Raw genomic sequence first — 23,941 nt, forward strand, 5'->3', positions numbered from 1 at the left:
ATATTGTTCCCATACTCCTTTCTCTGACTGCAACAGTTGCAATCTATTTCCTCTAAGTCTTGTCCCCCGTTGACTCTGATTATTTTTGTTTTTCCTCAGGTGAAACAGAAAAGCTGGAGAGAGCTGAAATTCCCTTCCCCAAGCCAGGATAATATTGCAGTATTGCCCTTTGACAGTCCTTCCTCTGCAGAGTAGGCCTTTGTGATTGAGAAGATTCTGGAAGGGTTTCCTGTTGGTTACTCTTCCTCTTCCCCTGCCAAAGCCCCCAAGGGATTTTTCTCAGATCCTCAAGTTGAGAATCTGGTGAGGTTCCTGGAGAAAAAAGCCCACAAATGTGTGTGGTCCTCCCTCTGATTGCAGCGTACCCCTCAGGAATTTCTTAATTTCATGCTAGTCCATACTCAGCCTCCAGCAATTCATCAACATTGCCATGTAAGTGTTCCCACCAGATTATGGTTCCAGGTAAGCAGGTCTCAGCTGTGATTCCCTGTATGTGCCTATCTCTCCAGATTTGGTGATGGAAATTTTCCCTGTTTTCTCAATTCTTTTTGAGAATTTTCTTGTCTAAGAAAAGTCATTATTTTCAGTTTATCCATATTTTTCTTTTTCTTTTTTTTCTTTTTTTTTGCGGTGCGCGGGCCTCTCACTGTTGTGGCCTCTCCCGTTGCGGAGCACGGGCTCCGGATGCACAGGCTCAGCGGCCACGGCTCACGGGCCCAGCCGCTCCACGGCATGTGGGATCCTCCCAGACCGGGGCACAAACCCGTGTCCCTTGCATCGGCAGGCGGACTCTCAACCACTGCGCCACCAGGGAAGCCCCCATATTTTTCTTGATGTAAGGATGGTAGCAACAGTGTCCACGCACTTTACATGTAAGAGCAGAAATGAGAAGTCACTTGGTTATCTGTTGTATACGTTCTTTGGTGAATTATTTGTTCAAATCTTTTGCCCATTTTTAAAATTTTGAGTTATTTGTCCAATTATTAAGTTACAAAAATTTTTATACATCCTAAATAAAAGTCCTTTTGAGGCAGGAGATAGATGGGCCTCAGGCTGAGCAGCTGGAGTTCATCCCCTGTGGACAAATACTCCAAAATAGCAAGAGGGAGGAGAAGCTGAGCCCTGCCCAGATAAGAGATAAAAGACCACATATTCCTCATTCTCAAAGTCAAGGAGACCTTCCCAACTACACATGCCCAGAAAGGTTCCTTGAACGTCAAAAAGGGAGGGGGCGCCACCCCATAGTAGGTGATGTCAACCTACCCATACACCTCTTTGCTAGAATTCATCTTGGCTAAGAGATGCGTGCGCACACATGGGAGGACGCTGAGATAAACCAAATATGGACTCAGAACCAGCCAAAGCAAGATGATTGGCCAAAGGAAACCCAGAAGAAATGCCCCATAAAAGTGATTCAAACAACCACGAGGGTGTGGCTCTCTCTCTAAGCCTGCCCATGTGTCTATCCACATGTACTCTTTTTCCTCCTAATAAGCACTTTACTTGTTTCACTACTTTCCCTTTCTGTGTGGAAATTCAGTTCTACACAGCTGACGGGCCAGGGCCTTGTCACTAGCCACTGGTCCCTTGTGCTCTAGAGGCTAGGATTCAGTGCTCTCACTGCCACAGCCTGACATCATTCTCTGGCCAGGGAACTGAAATCCTGCTTCAAGCCACTGTAGGCCGTGGCCACCCGAGATCACTTTATAAATATGTGTTTTGCAAATATTTTCTCCCAGTATGTGACTTTTCTTTTTTTGTGTGTGACGTTTCATTTTCTTAACTGTGTCTTTATTTTTAATATATTTATTTATTTATTTATTTTATTTTTGGCTGTGTTGGGCCTTCGTTGCTGCACGCGGGTTTTCTCTAGTTGTGGCGAGCGGGGGCTACTCTTCATTGTGGTGTGCGGGTTTCTCATTGCAGTGCCTTCTCTTGTTGCGGAGCATGGGCTCTAGGCACATGGGCTTCAGTAGTTGTGGCACGTGGGCTCCGTAGTTGTGGCTCGCAGGCTCTAGAGCGCAGCCTCAGTAGTTGTGGCGCACAGGCTTAGTTGCCCTGCAGCATGTGGGATCTTCCCGGACCAGAGTTCGAACCCGTGTTCCCTGCATTGGCAGCCAGATTCTTACCCACTCCGCCACCAGGGAAGCCCAACAATTATTTTCAAAGCAGCTATTCTGTACTTAGAACTATGCTAGACAGAGCAAATTATTTCACCTCAGTCCAGAATCTAGCCCTCAGCCACTAGATTCAGAAAATCATACTGTTCGTACATTCAGAGATGATCAGACTTTTGATAACAAACTACTTGTAATTAACTGTAATTAAAATAACCAGAAAATGCAAAAAAATTCATTGATTTCTACAGTGATTTCGAATACCTCTAGCTGGGCCTACTTTACTATTTGTGGAGTCAGGACAAGAATATGAATGGAAGCCTATATACCATATGTCTAAATATTTAAAAGTTTGAAATTAGGCTAGCAGACTGTTTGTTATGTGGGGTGGGGGAAGCCAGAGACAGAACCCCTCCTTTGTACCACACCACGGGGTGCGGCCAACCCAGATACCCAGATTCTGTTCACATTTTCCTGCTGAAAGGTTGACCACCCCTCGTGCCCAGGGATATACCACTCTGCAGTGAGGTTACCTCCAGGAGGGTGGCCTTGAGGAAGAGGCTGCACATGCCCTGGAAACACGCTGAGAACATTTTGTCAGAGAACTCCAGAGTGTTCTAGAAGGGGGTTGGGGGTCCCAAGGCGTGTACCCTGTCCCCATGACCACATGCGCTCCTCAGAGGAGGAGAGCCAAAGTAGGGCCCTCTTAAACATGGCACACAAGGCCATGATCCAGGCACACCCTGCCCACTGGTGAGGTACTAGAAAGCCAACAGAATACTGCTGGGGAATTCGTGCAACAGGAGGGTGATTTCACCAGCTCTGAAGCTGAGGCCTAGTTGATCATCCATGTCTCCCAGCGTAGAACACCTCGTGGGCCATGAGGATACTTGTCCCCCAGATTCAGGTGTGTACTGTGATAGGGCTGACACAGTTTGCTTCCCCAACAATATCCTTTTCTTTGAAGGTCAGGGGCTGCAAATGCTCCTCACAGAGTGGGAGAATAGGGGCTGAGAGCCAGCCATCCCTCTGCTCACCAAATGGGGCTGCTTCTGTCCAGAGGAGCTCCTTTTTCTAATTTACACAAGGTGCCATATAGGGTAGCTGAGACATGTTGCCCACCCATTTCCAATTCTATGGACCTGGGCCACTAGGCTTCACCCACTGACACAACGCTCAGAGCTCTGGAGCGCCCCCTGTGGTAGACAGGGAATTGTTAATAGGACCCTCCCAAGACCATTTCCGTTCAAGAGGCTCTCAAAAGTAGAAGAGACCCCAGAAAGCCACCAATAAGTGTTCAGATAATAGACACATTCATAATCCAATTAAGGGTAATCGGCTTAATTTACTGACCCAACGAGGTCTGTGATAAGAATACAGAATACAGTTGTATCGGTAGCCCTCTTTCCCTTCTATTTGCTTTACAGTCAGAATTAATCAAGACCTACCCTCTCAACTTTCTCATGCTTATGACAAACAATCACCTTCCCTAAGCAGGAATTAACTGAGGGAATAGATTGGCAGTGATTCTTATTTTGGATGTGAGACAAGAAGCTTGGAAATATAATCAAATGCACTGTTATTCTAATAGATGACAACAAGAGGCAATTTCAAAACAAGTCTCTCTTGTGAACCATTGGGCCTTGATGACACAAGAGTGATTTTTCCATTACTGAGAAGAGCAAACCAGTGTAAATAGAAGTGGATGGGGCTTCCCTGGTGGCGCAGTGGTTGGGAGTCCACCTGCCGATGCAGGGGACAAGCGTTCTTGCCCCGGTCCGGGAAGATCCCACATGCCGAGGAGCGGCTGGGCCCGCGAGCCATGGCCGCTGAGCCTGCACGTCCGGAGCCTGTGCTCCACAACGGGAGAGGCCACAACAGTGAGAGGCCCGCGTAACACACACAAAAAAAAAAAAAAAAAAAAAAGAAGTGGATGATGGGATGATGTTTTCCTGACAGCTGAACCAAGCTTCAGTTTAGATTTAGAGAAACCTCCTCTTTGAATCAATCTGTACTATGTCGAGTTGGGCCATCATTTCAATGGATCCAGTGAATCACTCTGGAAGAAATAACGTGCCCAGGACTTCCTTCTTTTTTTCCTCTTTTAGTTTACTACCTGGAACCCACCCTGGGAATGTGGCTTACCTCTGATGTCCAATCCCAGCCTCTCTGAGGGAATGATCCATGGAGGATAAGAATTAAGATGAGGGAAAACCTAGGAAGGAAGAAGGAAGAGGTATCTGCAAAAATGCTTGGATCTGAACGTGTTGCAGGGTGAGGGCTATGGGGAACTGGGGGGAGAGGTCCAATCCAAATATAGCATCTATTTCCTTGGGTTCTGCAGTAGCTTCTACACACAGGTTCTATGGGGTTGCCTCCATATTGCCCTCTAAGCTTCCCCCATGCTGAGGATTCTCTCCTAACAGTCCTCGTACCATCTGGAAAAATGAGTGTATTTGTCCTAGTTCTGTCAGGGAAGCGGAGCACTGTGAGCCATGGAGGAGGGGATTTATTATAGGAAATAGACCTGGCCCATTGTGGGAGGGGCTGGGGGTGTGGAGGTCTGGGAGTTTGGAGGATGAGAGAGGCCACCCACCTGGCAGTCAGAAGCCCAGCACATCTAGCTGCCAAAGTGGAGGAGGAAGCCCACGAGAAGCTTTGGGAAGCTCTATGGGACTGCACACACATCTGATGGTGGGCCTGGGGCTGCTGTTGATCAATAGTGTAGCAATTGGGAAGAAGATCTGGACGCAGAGTGAAGAGAGGGAGGAGAGGCTGGGACCCACTGTCATATCCCCCTCTGTTTGTCACCACATCCAACCACTCTCTTCACTCTTTTTGGAAGATTTTGCCTTCCAAATCTTGTGCAAATTCCTCTCTTGGCCAACTCTAACCCAAAGCTGAGGGAATGGGATCCTTGGAAATGTGATTCCAGCTCACCAAGTCAGCACACTAGGACTTCCCTGGCGGTTCAGTGGTTAAGACTCCGCGCTTCCACTTCAGGGGGTACCGGTTTGATCCCTGGTCGGGGAACTAAGATCCTGCAAGCCACGCGGCCAAAAAAAAAAAAAAAAGTCAGCACACTACATACAGCCATGCTAGGAAACCAGCAGCAAATTCACTGACAGAGCTTCCCCTGCAACCATACGGCACCGGATCAGAGAAAGTGCGGGATGGACGGATGGATGGACAGACGGAAAGCTTGAAAGGATCCTTCAGCTGATCAGAGCAAGTTTTACCGTCCGGAAGATGGAATATGTAAGCAAGCAATTAAGAGTTTTCCTGCCAGGATGGGACATAGGAAATCTTTACGTGGCTTAGGTGAATTTAGATAGCAGTTTTTCTGAACTAAGTTATGATACTCATTTTAACAGTCAGCAGGCAAAGTTCCCATAGCACTTTGCTGCAGCCAGATTGAAAAAGAATCTTTTTCAGAGAAAGCCCCAAGCACATGCATATTTAAAGAGTTCTTTTAACATACAGCATTATCTGAGGGGAAATGACTTTAACACAAATTGTGAAGATTCCACGTTGCTAAAATGCACAAATTCACTGCCAGTGGTGCTTAGAAGAGCTACCTGAAAGAGATAAAACGTTTATTAGAATCAAAGTCTGTTTGAGAGGTTTATTTTCTCTATCTTTATTCTCATATTTAAAGAAAGTGCTGAGTTGTATGTTAACACTTTAAGGTCTTGACCACTTTTTATGTTGAAAAAAAGAGAGAAAATGTTTGTCATTCCAGCAGCATAATCAGTTGAGCCAGCACACAATGACATTGTTAATTCACCAACAGAATTTGTTGCCATAGCTCCAGTGAGAGACAGGGTAGGTTAAACAATGGCCTTTTTCACCACAACCTGCCTGTCCCCACGCAACAGGCCTTCGTTGCGCCGGGCCAGAGCACAGCAATTGTCAATGAACAGCAGCCGTAGGGGACAACAGGAGGCTTCTGGCAAATAAAGCAAGAGCGCCTGGCAACTTGGATCTCCGCTTATTCAAGCACTGGGACGCAACTAGCTCCTCCGAGCTTATCTTTAAGCTTAACTTTTGGTAAAGTGCTCCCGTAAATCCTCAGAAAGAAAATTTTCACCTTGTGCCCCAAAAGAACTCCAAAGGGAAGAGAGGACTCTAAAAAAGAGGGAAAGCACGTCAGGAGCAGACATGGTGGGTCGCCAGGATTGCACCATGGAAGAGGACACCAGGGACCATTGCACCCCCCGGTTCTGGCGCAAGGTAATGTACACGCTTTCTTATTGATTTGTGCCTCTTTGATTAAGGTAGGTTCAAAAAGTTAAGTCCTATGTATCTTTGATGGACCTGTGATAATTAATAGAATCACACTCAAAAGAGAAATGTTGAGAATTCCCTGGTGGTCCAGTGGTTGGGACTCTGTGCTCTCACTGCCGAAGGCCCGGGTTCAGGCCCTGGTTGGGGAAATAGGATTCCACAGCCGTGCAGCGTGGCCAAAAGAGAAAAAAAAAAGAGAGAGAGAGAAATACTATCCCTTCTTAAGAGAAATATTTTCCCTTCTTAAGGTGATAAAAATAGAAAACTGTGGCTAATGGTTCTTTATGCCCTGACTGAGGATGCATGCACCCTGGACAGAGTTAGAAGACAGGAACAAATTCTCTTCCTAAAAAAAAGGTCAAACAGATACACACTACTATATATAAAATAGATAAACAACAAGGACCTACTGTATAGAACAGGGAACTATATTCAATATCTTGTAATAACCTATGAGGGAAAAGAATCTGAAAAAGAATATATATATATATATATATATATATGCGTGTGTATAACTGAATCACTTTGCTGTACATTTGAAACTAGCACAACATTGTAAATCACCTATACTTCAATTAAAAGAATAAAGAAAAAATTTTCAGAAGGTCAAATCAGTATGAGTAAATGTAGGTAGTTCAACGCCAAGAATGATGCTGTAGGAACCCGAGGGTGCTGGAGAAATATTTTAACAAAATGTTCATTATCCTGTAGAATTAGAAACTTTCCTAGTAGAAAAGTCACAAAATCCTGATTAGAACATCCATTTCTGAATTCCTTGCAGTGTAACTATCATATAAGTGATACTACCTTCTATGGTCTTTTATTTGGGGGAGGGGTGCCTAGGGGAATGTGCACTTCAGTGGAGCCTTGTTAAACCAAAGAGTTCTAGACAGAAAAAGTTTAGGTGGTGAGACAAAATAGTAAGAAGGATTCCAGATGATGTGAAGAAGAGATTGATGTAATCTCTCAGCTTCATAGAAAAGCTGGTTTCACAGCACTCCCCGGAGACTGGTTTCTCAGGCCTTAAGACACTTGGCCCTGTTCCTTCCTATCCCAGCACTCCTTCAAAACTTTCCCATGCCCCTGGGAGTGGCTGGTTAAAGCGTCGGATGGCTCAGAAAGGATGGCTCAGAAAGGTATCTGGGTCCATATCCACCAGGCACTTGAGCTACATGACTGGTAGACCATTTCCCCCAATCGGTCCCTTCCCTGTTTGCCTCCATATTCTCTCAGATTTGGAGAAATTTGTATGTTGAAGACTCAGGAGTTTTACCAACTCATTTTATTGAGTTAATGGGGGACTCAGGAGGCATTTTAGTCATTCATTCATTTACTCACTCATTCATGCCTCATTCCAAAAATAGATTTGAAGTGGTATCAAAACAATTAGATTCAGTTCTTGACTGTTCCAAATATGGAAAATTGATTTAATCTTTCTACGTAGAGTTATGTAGAGTTCAATCTGCAAATATCACTCTGTACTCCTATACCTTTTGTGAATCGAAAAAAAGCCAAAGGCTTCTAATCTCATGGATCTCCTAATAGCGTCACTTATTATCCTAATAATAGCTGACATTTTTAGTTCTTAGTAGGTGGCATGCCCTGTCCAAGTACTTTACATGCCTTATTTCATGTGATTATAGCCAACGAAAGTGTTCAAACTCCTAACCACTAGCCTATTCTGCTAATTTGAGCCTCAGTTTCTCCCAGTTAAATGGAATGGGTTTATTTAACCTCCTTGGGCAAGCAAGACGAATTCTATTATTAATTGTAACAATAATAAAGAGATGATTGCATTAACATTTTAATCATGCTTTTCAGTTCTCAATGTACTTTTCATACAGAAACTGACCTCAATTTCTGTAAATTTAATTTTCTGACTGCCAGCCCTTCGGGGCACCATACATTGATACCCTCAATCTGACGCATGACCATTTAAGGTTATTGCTAACGGTGCTGCTTACCAGCTAATAGTTATAAACATTGTCATTAAATATTGTATCTGAACGGTGAGGTTTTGAATTTAATAATACAGTTGACCCTTGAACAGTGCAAGGGTTAGGGGGCCGACCCTCCGTGCAGTTGAAAATCTGAGTATAACTTAGTCTGCCCTCCGTATCCAAGGATGCAACCAGCCACGGATGGTGTAGTACTGTAGTATACACTGCTGAAAATAGTAAGTGGACCCGCACAGTTCAAACCCGTTGTTCAAGGGTCAAGTGTATTTTTAATCTCTCCAAGAATGGAAACTCCCTTTATTTGAAAGAGTTGGTTATTCACTTTCCACGTATTTAACTTTAGTACTTGATTGGCACTTATTCTGGTAATAGGAGAATGCCTGAACATTGTCTCAATTCCTCTTACTCCAAATGCTATGAGGTAGGCATTATTTACATTCTCATTTTCAAGTGAAAATTGAGGCTCAAAGAGGTTAAGTAAATTGTCCAATGTAGTTAAGCAGAGGGCTGAAATTCAGATTCTTGGAATCCAGTTTCACTTTTTCTTTCAACCTACAACATCAAATAAGGTAGCCACTAACCACATATGACTGTTTAAATTTAATTTTAATTAATTAAAACTAAATAAAATGTAAAGTTTAGATCCTCACTTGCACTAGCCACATTTCAAGCGCTCAGTAGTCACAGGTGGCTCGTGGCTACCTTATTTGGACACCACAGATACAGAATATTCCATCATTGCAGAAAGTTCTATTGGATAATTGCTGCTTTAAGCCATAATGTCTCTTTTAGATATGTTGACACATTTCCTCAGAATATATTGCAGTTCTGTCACAAGTTATAAGGATTTAAAATTTTCCTGTGAAATCTCATTCATGTGAAGTTTCTTCATTTGCATAGCACCAAGTTAACTTTGATCTGCAAATTAATAATATAGATAAGAGTCAAGGAGACATTAAACACACTTCAGAGACCAAAGTTTTTAAGCACCATCAAATAACTCCAGAAGCACTCACTTAGATGTAAGGAACTGATATGATAATTACACATCATTTTTATTTATTCATTAAAACCGGGATCCCCTAAATTGCCCTGGTAGGAAATAATGTGGTTAGCCTAGTTCTTTCTAGCAGCGCTTCTGCTATTCCTAAATTCTATGTAAAATCATTTTATACTACTGATTTACCTTCCTCTCTTCCTTTGGTAAGTCAGTAGCATAAAATACTTTCACGCTGAAAAGTTCTTTTAAAATTATACTATGATTTTTTAAATTAATATGTATTTATTTATTTGTCTGCGTCAGGTCTTAGTTGAGGCACATGGGATCTTTGTTGCAGCATGCGGCATCTTTTGTTGCCACACGCAGGCTCTTCGTTGCAGCTCGCGGGCTTCTCTCTAGTTGTGACGCACAGGCTCTAGAGCACGCAGGCTCAGTAGTTGCGGCTTGCAGGCTTAGTTGCTCCATGGCATGCGGGATCTTAGTTCCCTGACCAGGGATCGAACCCACGTATCCTGCATTGGAAGGCAGATTCTTAACCACTGGTCCACCAGGGAAGTCCCTCATGCTGAAATTTTTACTAGCTCAAGATCTAGTTCCAAAGCCCTTGCTTCTTCCACTATATCCCAGGTCTCCCTGGCAGGAGTGCTCCTGTGGGCCCCTCACAGAGGTTGGCACATAGTAGGGGTTCCATGAAAATCTGTTGATTGGTAGACAAAGACAGTTCTTTCAGGATGCCACCCATTGGAGTAGACTCTGATTTTCTACAAAGAATTCATGGATTAAAAAGAACACTCTCTCCTTTCTTCTTTTTCCTTTACCAGTCTTTGCTGCAAAGCCTTCATGATGAGATAAGGGCTTCCTGTTTGTGAGGAAGATGTTTTCTGGGCACTCAGGTGGGAGTGGGGAGTGCTGAAAGAGATGTATCTAAAAGAGATATTATGGAAATTTCCCTGGTGGTCCAGTGGCTAAGACTCCGTGCTCCCAATGCAGGGGATCTGGGTTCGATCCTTGATCAGGGAACTAGATCCCACATGTTGCAACTAAGAGTTTGCATGCCACAACTAAAGATCCTGCACGTGGCAACGAAGATCCCACGTGCTGCAACTAAGACCCGGTGCAACCAAATAAATAAATAAAATAAAATAAAATAAATTAAAGAGACATTATGGCTGAAAGCAGCGTTATCCAATAGAACTTTCTGCAATGATGGAATATTCTGTATCTGCAGTGTCCAAATAAGGGGTGGGGGTGGGGAGTGCTATCCAGCCTGAGGATTTGGGAATGAAATCTGCCAGCTTCTTCAGAAGGAACAGCTGCCTTCCCACGGCACCAGTCATGGGTTGGGTCCATCAGTCCCTAAATATTATGTTGAGCACATTTGCCAGGTACAGGTTCTAGGTAACAGGAGAGAGAGAAGAGAATTTCGATTTCTTTAGAGAAGAATGGCACTTGCATTCCTAAATCTTTAGCTAAGGTGGTTTCTTATAACTTGCTTTGTTTGATCTTACCAAACTTCAATGCCTTTTTTAGCAAAAATAAAACTCAATTCCTCAATTTAGCAGTAAGTCTCAAAGAATATGACTTGTCAATTCCTTATGTTCTCTAAAGGAAATTTATAGTGCGTAGGCCATAAGAGAAGAAAGAAAAATTAATAGAAACAATATAAGTGTATGTTGACTATTTAGTCTTTATTTGGAGGAAATTAAACAATTAGAACCCTCCAAATTTCTGAAGTTTAGATATCTGAGCATTTTTTTCCCTGCCACTTGTGGGAGCCAATCTCTGGTTCAGGCAAGGCTAGAAAGAGATCTCTTTGTCATGAAGTCGTTGCCAGCTCCTGTATAATATCTGTGGCAGAGTCAGGACCATTTGAAAACTTAATAAATGTGCCAAAAAGAAAACCACCACAACTATCTGAGCATTTTTTAAAGCCACTTAAAGGGAAAGTAGATATTACATTTTTACTTTTTGTTCCAAAAAGCAATTAGGCCTTTTTCTTCTCATTCCTCTGTAATTCCTGCACATGAATCCTACTATTACAGGAAAAGGCATTTATTTGCACAGCCTTCAGCTAACTCAACAGTCTTTGTCTCCTTTGGAAACTGTATGGTAGATTGATCCAAGGTCACATGTCCTCTGAAACCAATTAGCAGGTGTGTCATCACTGCCATAGGCTGCTCTGCTGATGGTTCTTAGTCTGAAAATTGACAGGTGGAGCACATGCTCCATTCCCGATACAACTGAATCCAAGTCTCTAGAAGACACTGATGTCTCTGCCTAAACTGGAGAGCCTCACCCACTGTGGTCCTCTAAAGCAGGCCTTGACCATCAAGCATCTGAGAACTCTCACAGGCTCACAAAAATGGCTCAATTAGCATGCAAAAAGATGGGACTAAGAGGCTGGACTTGGGAGTGTGTGAAACCTGAGGTTCCCTTGGTCTTTCCAGTGCTGGGAACTATGGGGAGAAAAGGCATCTTACTGGTTTCTCTTATTTTTGTCCTTTAGTCTAAGGGACTTGGAGCCAACTCTCCAATACCATGGAGTAAAGAGTATACAAGAACTGGCATAAAATTAATCTTGCCCCATTCTCACAATGAGCCCTCATTATGTGAAAACATACTCTTTATTTCAATCTCACCCCAGGTATTAGGACATTTGAAAAGTTCTCTTTGTCTTTCCATGAACTACAAATCCTCTCTCTCTCCCTCTCTTTCTTCCTCTCTCTCTCTCTCTCTCTCTCTCTCTCTCACACACACACACACACACACACACACACACACACACGCAGAAGGAGAAAAGGAATTTTAAAAATTGGAAAGTATTGGAAAGTATGGCCCAGGAGAAAAAAGAAAAATACCTGTTTCAAATCTGTTTTCCTCATTCCTTAAGACAGAAATAAAAAGTACAGAAGCATGTAAATGATAATTCTTTTGAAAGCAAACACCAGTATGATTAGAAGTTTTAACAGTACCATCATATTTACAAAAAATTAATCTTTAAGAGTTTGCCCTACATATATATTTTTTACTCTATGTATTCTTTGAGAGTGAAGACTATCACATTCATCTTAGATACTTGGCTCCTGACATACTGTAGATGCTTAGTAAATGTTTGTTGAATGAGTGAAAGGAGTTTAAATCGCTGTTTATTCTATATCCTCTTTGCCCATGGAGAGTCCTGAGTTTGTCCATCTAAGGTCATCTCTAAGGTCATCTAGGAGAGTGAATGAGTTTCATCCCAGCCTTTGAGACACAGATCAGCGTTGGGTGAACCAACTTCAATTTGACTCCAAAAGCAGAAACTAACACACCATTGTAAAGCAATTATACTCCAATAAAGATGTTAAAAATTTTTTGACTCCAGCCTCTATATTCATATTATCATTAACACCAGCAACAAAGATGTGATCACTGTTCACAAGGCTCTCCACCTCAAATCCTGCCAGACTCCTAGGGTTGCTATAGGTTTGTGATATCTGAAGGCCAGGTGGGACCTGCTTAGAGAGATGGCAGACTCACCCTCTACAACTCTTCCTCAGCCTCCCCAGAGATGGGCAGAGCTGGATCAACCTCCAAGAGAGATGGGTAAGACTTGAACACAAATCTGTCTCATAAATTCTTTTCCATGTGACTACCACTCTTTTTCTTTTTTGTTTTTTCGGCTGCGTGCGGCATGCGGGATCTTACTTCCCCGACCAGAGATCGAATCCGTGCCCCCTGCAGTGGAAGCCCGGAGTCTTAACCACTGGACCACCAGGGAGGCTTCTCATTGCAGTGGCTTCTCTTGTTGCGGAGCACGGGGTCTAGGTGCTCGGGCTTCAGTAGTTGTGGAGCACGGGCTTAGTTGCTCCACGGCATGTAGGACCTTCCCGGACCAGGACCCCGTGTCCCCTGCATTGGCAGGCGGATTCTTAACCACTGCGCCACCAGGGAAGTCTAATAAGAGTTTTGAAAAAAAATAATAAGAGCTTTGTAGGGCTTTCTCCATTATACAAGGTAGTGGAGAGTTATGATCACCAGGGAGTATAGAATTCTTCTTATCCTATACAATGCAGACCAGTAGGTCAATTCATTGAAAAATAAAATGGTTATAAGGGAGACATGTTTTAAAAAATGATAAATACATACATTAAACATTATATTTAAATTTAAAATAAATATTATAATTTGTCAGTCCTTTAATTGGTCCACTGATTAGAGTGCTGTGTTTTCTTTTTCATTAGGCATACATATATGCAATGTCTCTGATTTCCAAATTTTATGAATTCTAAATGAAGTGAAAACTCAAGATAGTTTCAAAATACTCTGAGCATAAAATCCTAGATTTGGGGGTGTTTTGTCCCCTATCTTTTATCGTCTTGTTTGCACCTAATTCAACAGCAATTTTAAAAAGTCACATGACTGTATCTTTTCTTTCTAAAACAATTTAGTTTCTTTAAAAAAAACTTCTTGTTTCCCATAATTTTATCAATTTACATAACAGTTAATTAAATTATATCTTTACAATCACAAGTAAAATGGGCATAAACAGATTTGGGGAAAAGTTCAGCTAACTCTTGGAAAACTTATGACTCAACTGGTGGGAGCAAAAGTATCCAGGCATTCCCAAGAGTAGCTCACCTACTTACTCTGAAGCATTCAGAGTGCTCTTAGGACTCTTAGGGGAAATGGAGAGCATTGATTAATTCCGCAGGTTGGTTAACTTTGAGGTTATTTAAGAGAATAACTACCGTTACTTTTTGGGCATAAAATGTTAATATATTAGTAATCAGAGCAGGAAAGAAATCTTTTTGTCTTCCATGCCTCAGGTGTACTGCCTTATTTAATGAGCACCTACTGTGGAGTAGGCACTCAGCAGATTGAAAGACATTCTTTTACAGATATAATTCACATTGTAAAGTATGTAAGTCGGGCTTCCCTGGTGGTGCAGTGGTTAAGAATCCCCCTGCCAATGCAGGGGACACAGGGTCGATCCCTGGTCTGGGAAGATTCCACATGCCGCGGAGCAGCTAAACCCGTGAGCCACAATTACTGAGCCTACACTCTAGAGCCTGTGAGCCACAACTACTGAAGCCCACGTGCCTAGAGCCCATGCTCCACAACAAGAGAAGCCACCACAATGAGAAGCCCGTGCACCGCAACGAAGAGTAGACCCTGCTCACCACAACTAGAGAAAGCCCGCGCGCAGCAACGAAGACCCAGCGCAGCCAAAAATAAAATAAATAAATAAAAAAAATAAAGTATATGTCAAGCTGTACACCTGAAACTAACACAACATTGTAAATCAACTGTACTCCAATAAAATTTTAAAAAATAAAGTATATACGTCAATTTTTTTAGTATATTCACAGGGTTATATAAGCATCAACACAATTTAATTTTAGAACACTTTCATCATCCCCCAAAAGAAATTCCGTACTCATTAGCAGTCACTTTCTGTTCCCTCCTAATATCCCCAGCACAAGGCAGCCATTCATCTACTTTCTGTCCTATGGATTTACCTATTCTGGAAATTTCATATAAATGAAATCATACAATATGTGGTTTTTTGTGTGTGTCTGACTTCTTTCACTTAGCATATGTTTTCTTTTTTTTAAATTTATTTTACTATATTTTATTTTTCGCTGCATTGGGTCTTTGTTGCTGCACGCGGGCTTTCTCTATGTGCGGCGAGCAGGGGCTATTCTTTGCTGCGTTGCGCGGCTTCTCATTGTGGTGGCTTCTCTTGTTGCAGAGCATGGGCTCTAGGCAGGTGGGCTCAGTAATTGTGGCGCATGGGCTTAGTAGTTGTGGCTCACGGGGTCTAGAGGGCAGGCTCTGTTGTTGTGGTGCCTGGGCTTAGCTGCTCCGCGGCATGTGGGATCTTCCCAGACCAGGGATCGATCCCGTGTCCCCTGCATTGGCAGGTGGATTCTTAACCACTGCACGACCAGGGAAGTCCCATTAGCATCTGTTTTCAAGGTTCAGTCATGTTGTAGCATGTATCGGTACTCCATTCTGTTTCTGTGGCCAAATAATATTCCATTGTATGGATATACAACCATTTGTTTCTCTATTCATCATTCAATGGACATTTGGGTTGTTTTCACTTCTTGGTTATTGTGAATAATGCTGCTATGACATTCGTGTACAAGTTTTTTTGTGGACATGTTTTCAATTCTCTTGGATATATACCTAGGAGTGGAATTGCTAGCTCAAATGGTAACTCTACTTTTAACTTTTTGAGGAACTTTCAATCTGTTTTCCAAAGAGGCTGCACCATTTTACATTCCCACCAGCAATGTGTGAGGGTTCCAATTTCTCCGTATACTCACCAATACTTGTTATTTTCCATTAAAAAAATTATAGCCATTCTAGTGGGTGTGAAGTGGTATCTGATCGTGGTTTTGATTTGCATTTCCCTATTGGCTAATGATGTTGAGCATTTTTTAATGTGCTCATTAGCCATTTGTATATCTTCTTTGGAGAAATGTCTACTCAAAGTCTTTGCCCATTTTGAATTGTACTATATCTCTCAAAGACCCATCTTTGCCCTAAAACAAGTTCTCTCAACTTTGGCATTATTGACATTTGGGGATGGATAATTCTTTGTTGTGTGTGGTTTTCCTGTGCATTGTAGGATGTATAGCAGCATCCCTGGTCTCTACCCACCAGATGCCAGTAGCACCCTCCAACTTGTGACAATCAAAACAGACACTGAAAAATCACCTTGGGGCGGGGGGCGGGCACAAAATCTCTCCTAAGCAAGAACCACTACTGTAAAGGATCCTTCTGTGCATCTAAGAAACACATGGAAACATAACTCAGTTTTAGTGGAGTGGTGGAGGCAGAAGTCAGTCTGAGTGGGTTGAGGATGCTGTGAGAAAGTGGACAGACCCTTCGCATATGAACTGATCTTCCCAAGTCTGGTTGGTGAATTAATTGACAAAATGAGACATAGGTATCAAGGTTACAGATGAGGATTAGGTCACATGATGAGATCAATAATAATTCAATATAATACCACAAAATGAGTTATAAGACTGTATATGAAAGGATCAAAAATGTGGTATATCTAGAACTGCTTATAGGATTTCTGAGACAGGGAATTTACTGGGAGCTGGTCTCTGGGGCCGAGTGTCGTCCCTTGACCCTCCTAGGCATGAAGCTCAAATGACTGTTAAGTGGCCTTTCCGTGTTAGACAGCTGTCAGCTCCATTTCTCATGTTAGTCTCATCTCTTGGTGGTGATGTGGACACATCTGTCTCAGACATAGATGGTTGGATTGTAAGGAACATCACCCACTAAGCTAGCTTTTTCAGTAGGGAGGAATGCAAAGCGCTGTTTAATAGAAGCCACAGAAAGCTGAAAAGCAGGCCTTAGCAAGGACAGGAACTAGGGCAGCTTGAGAAGCTGTCAGGAGGGGTCGTCTGTGGACATACTTACTCTACTGCTCTGCCCACAGCTCAGCTCCTGACCCACTTAGTCTCCACTTTTTTTTTTTTTGGCTGCTCAGTGTGGCATGCCGGATCTTAGACCAGGGATTGAACCTGCGCCCCCTGCAGTGGAAGTTCAGAGTCTTAACCACTGGACCACCAGGGAAGTCCCCAATCTCCACCTCTTAGTTCTAATTCCTGAAAGAGGGAATCTGAGGATCTCGGAAACCACTGAGTAGGCCATGGCTTGGCTCTCTTAATTGGGTGTCCTAACCCAGTTCCCTGGGCTGTGGAGTGGGGCAGTTTTCATAGAACACATGGGGTGGGGTGAGGGAGAAATCAAGAAATAGGAACCACATCATAGACGCTTAAGCCATTCCACCACGTGTACAGATTTTCCCCCACTTTTTACCTTAAACATTTTTACCCCACTCTTCGCTCCCCACACCCCAACACACAACACATCTCACAGAAGCAGCCTTACCATTGTTTGCCAGTTGAATACACAGTTACCACCATTTACCTGACTCTTTCCTTCAGTGCCTGTGGTACTATGGTCTTGACCTCAAGTATCCTGACTTTAGAAGGGATGGAGGGGAGAGAGGAATTACCCATCATGTTTTCTATTTAATAATGACATGCTAGGCAGGTGTCATCTAAACCTAGCTGGGCAATGTTTTAAAAATTAATTTATTTTTTAAAATTTATTTTATTTTTGGCTGCATTGGGTCTTCGTTGCTGCGCGTGGGCTTTTCTCTGGTTGCGGTGAGCGGGGGCTACTCTTCGTTGCGGTGCGCGGGCTTCTCATTGTGGTGGCTTCTCTTGTTGCGGAGCACAGGCTGTAGGTGCACGGGCTTCAGTACTTGTGGCACGTGGGCTCAGTAGTTGCGGCTCACGGGCTCTAGAGTGCAGGCTCAATAGTTGTGGCACACGGGCTTAGTTGCTCCATGGCATGTGGGATCTTCCCAGGCCAGGGATCGAACCTGTGTCCCCTGCATTGGCAGGCGATTCTTAACCACTGCGCCACCAGGGAAGCCCCCTTAGCCGGGCAATTTTGTGTGTGTGTGTGGTACGTGGGCCTCTCACTGTTGTGGCCTCTCCCATTGCGGAGCACAGGCACTGGACACGCAGGCTCAGTGGCCATGGCTCACGGGCCCAGCCGCTCCACGGCATGTGGGATCTTCCCGGACCGGGGCACGAACCCGTGTCTCCTGCATCGGCAGGCGGACTCTCAACCACTGTGCCACCAGGGAAGCCCAGCTGAGCAATTTTAACAAGAGAAATATATCTGTTTGGGGAGCAGTGTCTGAAACCTCTTCATCCCAATCCTCCCCCATTGGCATAACAGTTGGGAATAAAGACTACCAAGCTGTTGGGAGATGGTACATCCTTCCCAGTAGTTAACGAAGTGATGCTCTGCCTTCACAGTGTATTAATTAAAAAGGTAATCAGTGCATGCTTCAAGTTTGCTGTTTGAAACTCAACAGCAAAAAAAAATCAGAACACTACTCAGATTTTTTTCTCATAAAGAAATGAATAACAAATTAGGGCCACAGAGACAGAGTAATCACATTTTGAATGATTTCTCCTGAGCATGCCTTTAATAACCTGTATGCGTCGGGTAAGAAGAACAAAGAAAGGCAAAGTTAATTATCTAGGAGAAGCTTCATCTAGGAGTTTTAGCCACATTAGCCCAGGGTTTCTCAGCCTTGGTACTACTGGTATTTGGGGCCAGATAATTCTTTATTGCGGGGAGCAATCCTGCGCCTATAGTAGGATATTTAGCAGCGCCCCTGGTCTCTACCCAGTAGATGCCAGTAGCACCCCTCTACCCAGCCTGTGACAACCAAAAATGTCTCTAGACATTGTTAAATATCCCCTGTGGGGCTAAATCACCCTGGATTGAAAACTACTGAGTTAACTACACACGTTTCTTCTCACCCCTCATTCCCTGGATCCCGCCAGGGTTTGCTGTTTTAAACCCTTTGAACCAAACGTACCAGGCCATCTACATTTTCCAGGGAGTAATATGAAAAGAAGTTGACTGGGTCAAAATTTCTTGTCCAGATGACAAGAAGGGCTCCTTGCGTTTCTGTAGTGAAAAGTAGCAGACAAAAAGAACAAAGGAAGAAAGTCTAATAAAGGTATTTATTTAAGGCACTCAGCTGAACACATATTTATTCCGTACAAAATCCTCAGGGACATCATTAGCCTTATTTTTTTGGTGAGGAAACTGAGGCCGAAAGATGCCGAGTAATTTGCTGAAGAACACACAGTTTGTAATTTAGCAGTGGAGCTAGAAGTCTGACGGCAAACTTTGTGCATTTATACACATTGCCTCAGTATAGGCATTTAAAGTGCTAGACAGCTAAGAAAGCAGTGACCAATTTTTATCTTTTCAAAAAATGCTTTTATTATGGAGAGATTCAAACACATGCAAAATTAGACAAAACAGTTCCTTCCCATTTGTGCTGTTCATGTACACTTCACCTAGCGTCAACAATGATCAACTCATGACCAATAATATTGTTTCATCTAGAGCTTTTCAACATTGCCATTATGGACATTTTGGGCTGGATAATTATTTGTTACATGTGTCCAGTCCACACACAAGACAAAGCAAGACCCTAGCCAAGGTCTGACTGATTTGACTGGTAAAAGTACATTGAGTTGCTTTTGGTTTCAGACAGTTTTTTTTTTTATTTTAAATTTTTAAATTTTTGGCTGCATTGAGTTTATTGCTGCTCGCGGGCTTTGCCTGGTTGCGGTGCGAGGGCTTCTCATTGCAGTGGCTTCTTTTATTGTGGAGCATGGGCTTTAGGTGCGCAGGCTTCAGTAGTTTCGGCATGTGGGCTCAGTAGTTGTGGCTCGTGGGCTCTAGAGCACAGGCTCAGTAGTTGTGGTGCACAGACTTAGTTGCTCCGCGGCATGTGAGATCTTCCTGGGCCAGGGGTCGAACCCATGTCTCCTGCATTAGCAGGCGGATTCTTAACCACTGCGCCACCAGGGAAGCCCCCAGTTTATTACTTGCGTAGACGTGAAAGAAATGTAGCCAGCTTCCTGTAGTCCTTGTCGCACATATCGAAAAGGACAACATGGAAACAAAAGAGGCCAGATGACCTCAACTCCCATTGATGAGGAGCCCATTGTAAATGGCAACTAACTGGTTTTCTACTCTTCAGCTCTACAGTGAGGAGGGCAGGGTAGGAAGCTCCATAGTCAATAGAACCGAGAAGGCATTAGAAACTCTCATGACAGCCTCTCAGAGGACGTAGGGAGGGAGTGGGAGATGGGCTCAGAGCGGCTCCTAACAGGCCTCCCATCTCTCATGTTCCAGGAAGATCACAGGGCATTCTGCCAACACTCAGATGAGCTGCAGTTCAAGTCTTTGCCGGTGTGAACTACATGGAGAGGTTCAAGGTCATCAGGGTGCCGGGGCAGAGCTATTCCCTCACAGTGGAGGGCTGTTCCTGTGCATTGTAGGATGTTTAACAGCATCCATGGCCTCCACCCACTACACGCCTGGAGCACCACCCCGCACGATGCGACAACCAAAAATGTCTCCAGACATCCTAAATGTACCTTGGGGGGCAAAATTGCACCCAGTTGAGAACTACTCATCTAGAGTCCTATCCACTCCTCACACCCACATGATATATTTCATCTGCAAATACTTTAGTGTATATTCCTAAAATAAAGCTTTTTAAAACATGAACACAATATCATTTTCATACCTAAACAAATTAATAATGATTCTTTTATAGCATCCAGAAACTGTTCAAATTTCTAGTTGTTTCATAAACCTTGTAATTTTTTTTACAGTGCTTTGAATTAGGATCCTAATAATATAGTCTATATATTGCAATTGATTTCTATGTCTTCTAGATATGGTTTCTTTCAATTTTTTTTTTTTTTTCTGCAAAAAGCTTTATTGTTTCCATTTGGTCCAAGGCTTGGGAGAGGGCTCCAGGGTGGTTAAAAGCTGCCTAGTGGCTGCAGAGCGGGGCTTCAGGCAGAAGCCCTGACGCCAGAGGGGCTCCTCAAAGGCCGCTGGGCTCCGGACGCTCCTACTCGTGCTGGAGGGCGAGACTTTCGACGAGGGCCTCGCCCAGCCCCCCCCCCCCCCCCCCCCCCCCCCCCCCCCCCCACCGGGGACCAGCCGGCCTGCGGAGGTTGGTCAGGTGGGACGAGTTCCCACCTTCTGGATGAGTTTCACCTGCTCATCTAGGAGGCGGCTCTCCGGGAAGTCACAGAGGCGGGGGTCTGCGCGCGCAGAGCCCAGGGCGTGCCGGTCTACAAGGGCCTGGTTCAGGTTCTCCGCGAGCACGACAGCTTCCACAGCGTCCTGGGTTTCACCTCACTCATCCTGAGATGCTTCTGCACGTCCTGGAAGAGGGCGCAGCTGCCGCGCTGCTTTTGCATTTTCAAGAGATGCTGGGCGCCCTCACGCTTCCCCTCGGGCACTTCGCGGAAAAAGTGGCCCAGGCCCTCCAGAGTCGCGTCGTGGCGGTGGAAATAGGAGCCCAGACAGAGGTAGGTGCGGGAGGCCGGCAGATGCCTGTTGACCAGGCGGTTGACGGCGGCCTCCACCTCGGCGGAATCATTCTGACGAATCTGGGAGCTCGTGGTGGATTGGTAATACGAAGTTAAGCTCCAAATATGGTGTTGGCGGTCCCGGTGGCCGAGGACAGCTGAGCGGCTGGTTCCAAAGGTTGCGAGTGGAACACAGGTTGGAGGTGGTCGGAGGTGGGAGCGAGGGGCGCCCCTGGGTCTGTTCTGTCCACACACCGCTGTAGCAGGAGACGGAGCCGCGGGAGTGCCCAGCGCACTGCCTCTTTCATTTTTTGATTGTACAAACTGGGTTTGTCCTATAGAGCACCCCACAATCTGGATTTTGTTGATTGCATCCCTGTGCCGTTAGCATACTCCTTTATTCTTTCTGTATTTCCCGTAAATTGGTCTTGGATCAAGAGGTGTGGTCACAGCCAGGTTCTATTTACTTGGCAAACTACTTCATAGGTGGTGCATGTACCTCTATCAGGAGCACATAACAATTGGGATTGTGTTTTTGTCATGTTAGCAGCTGTTGATGCTCAATGTCTAGATCCAGTCATTCACTTGGCATTATAATATATGGCTAGTCTCATTCATTGCTTTTTTCATTACCTTCTTCATTACTCATTCTCCAGTGATACACTTCTCCTTCCTTATTATTTGGTCACCCAGAGGTACAGTTTGTAGAGGAAAGGTAGCATACATGCTTAATTCTTTCCCTCCAGTTCCCAGTTTTCAAAATAATGCATTTGTTCCCTTGAATTTTCCAATGCAGACAACTGAGGTTTTGGGTTTGTTTGGGACTTTTTTTTTTTTGGTAGTATTAGGAACTCATGGATTTAAATGTACTTGGTGGATTTCAGTCCATTGCAGTTCTTACCCTTTGGATGCTTCCCTTTTCATCTTTGGTTGGCAGGAGTCTCTCCAAGTTGGTTCCTGAGTCTTTTCGATAATTTCTATCCTTTTAAAAAAGGATAATAGAACTTACATGTTCACATGAGTATTTTTTAAATGATTTTTAAAAATTAATTAACTTATTTTTGGCTGCATTGTGGTGCACGGGCTTCTCACTGTGGTGGCTTATCTTGTTTTGGAGCATGGGCTCTAGGCATGTGGGCTTCAGTAGTTGTGGCACACGGGCTCAGTAGCTGTGGCTTGTGGGCTCTAGAGCACAGGCTGAGTAGTTGTGGCGCACAGGCTTAGCTGCTCCGCGGCATGTGGGATCTTTCCGAACCGGGGCTCGAACCCGTATCCCCTGTATTGGCAGGCGGATTCTTAACCACTGTGCCAGCAGGAAAGTCCCTCACATGAGTATTTTTATCTTCACAGTTTCACCCTACAACAGTGTTACTTAAAATGTGGGCCTCAGGCAATACCTGTGAGCTGATGGAACATCAAATTGACTCGCCCTACCCAGGCCTACTGAATTAGAGTCTCTGGGAATGGGGCCCAGCAAACTGTAGTTTAACAAGTTCTCCAGGTGATTCTTACGCACATTAAAGTTTGAGGACATATGCTCTACAAGAATTGACTTCAGGGTAGGACAGGAATAAAGACACAGATGTAGAGAATGGACTTGAGGACATGGGGAGGGGGAAGGGCAAGCTGGGACGAAGTGAGAGAGTGGCATAGGCTTATATATACTCCCAAATGTAAAATAGATAGCTAGTGGGAAGCAGCCGCATAGCACAGGGAGATCAGCTCCGTGCTTTGTGACCACCTAGAGGCGTGGGATAGGGAGGGTGGGAGGGAGACACAAGAGGGAGGAGATTTGGGGATATATGTATACGTATAGCTGATTCACTTTGTTATACGGCAGAAACTAGCACAACATTGTAAAGCAATTATACTCCAATAAAGGTGTTAAAAAACATTGACTTCAGAGCCTAGCTTTGGGTCACCTTCCTCACTTAAGATCCCTAGCCCTTCAGGAATTTTTTGCCAGAGTAAACCACCCCTCTGTTCTTATGGGAGATCATCAGAGGGCACAGTCATCATTGAGGGTTATTGATTGATAGTTTGATAGGTGAATGATGAATCTGGTTAATACGTCTTTGGATCCAAAAATTCCAATATAATTGCTTTTCATAAGTGGCCTTATAAAGCTGCCACGATGAAAATTTCAAAAGAATTACTCCAAAAATGTTTTGAGCAATGGTGGTGTTATATGTGCTAGGGACTGCCATGGTTTAATGCTAATAGTTGTGCTCCTAGTAAGTTCTTATGGTTGAATGGTGTGGTGAGGTTATCCAGACTATTCTGCAGAAATAAAGGATTATTTTTCTTTGAAAGTGCTTATTCCATGCTTGCTTAGTTGCTTACTCGAGAATTTCTTCTTTTAGCAAAGATGGGCTTCTGTGGAAGCACACTGACTGTATATAGTTATTCTCAAGCACCATTAGTGAATCAGTCATTCAACATAGCCTCTCATCCGGCACATAAGTAGACTAGGTTTAAAATGATTGCTTTTAGACATAATGGTTTTCACATAGCCAGCTTCGTGGGACGCATACACTAATAGGGCTTATTTCTTTCAATGTAAACAAAATAGAGATTCTTGGAAAAAAGAGAGCCTAATAGCTTTGGGGTCAAGACCCATGTCTTAGTAAA

General features: G+C 43.9%; 1 non-coding gene and 1 pseudogene across 1 annotated transcript; both read right to left on the minus strand.

Moving 5' to 3' along the window:
- Positions 1–11,126: 11,126 nt before the first annotated feature.
- LOC113614896 (small nucleolar RNA SNORA12) lies at positions 11,127–11,274 on the minus strand. The gene has a single exon (XR_003430756.1). It is a non-coding gene; the product is annotated as a small nucleolar RNA SNORA12 (small nucleolar RNA).
- A 9,570-nt stretch (positions 11,275–20,844) lies between these two features.
- LOC113614876 (ferritin light chain pseudogene) lies at positions 20,845–21,959 on the minus strand (annotated as a pseudogene).
- Positions 21,960–23,941: the final 1,982 nt, after the last annotated feature.

The sequence above is a fragment of the Aethalodelphis obliquidens genome, unplaced genomic scaffold (genome assembly GCF_003676395.1).
Source record: "Aethalodelphis obliquidens isolate GAN/ISIS:26980383/991018 unplaced genomic scaffold, ASM367639v1 scaffold107, whole genome shotgun sequence".
NCBI classification, from domain to species: domain Eukaryota; kingdom Metazoa; phylum Chordata; class Mammalia; order Artiodactyla; family Delphinidae; genus Aethalodelphis; species Aethalodelphis obliquidens.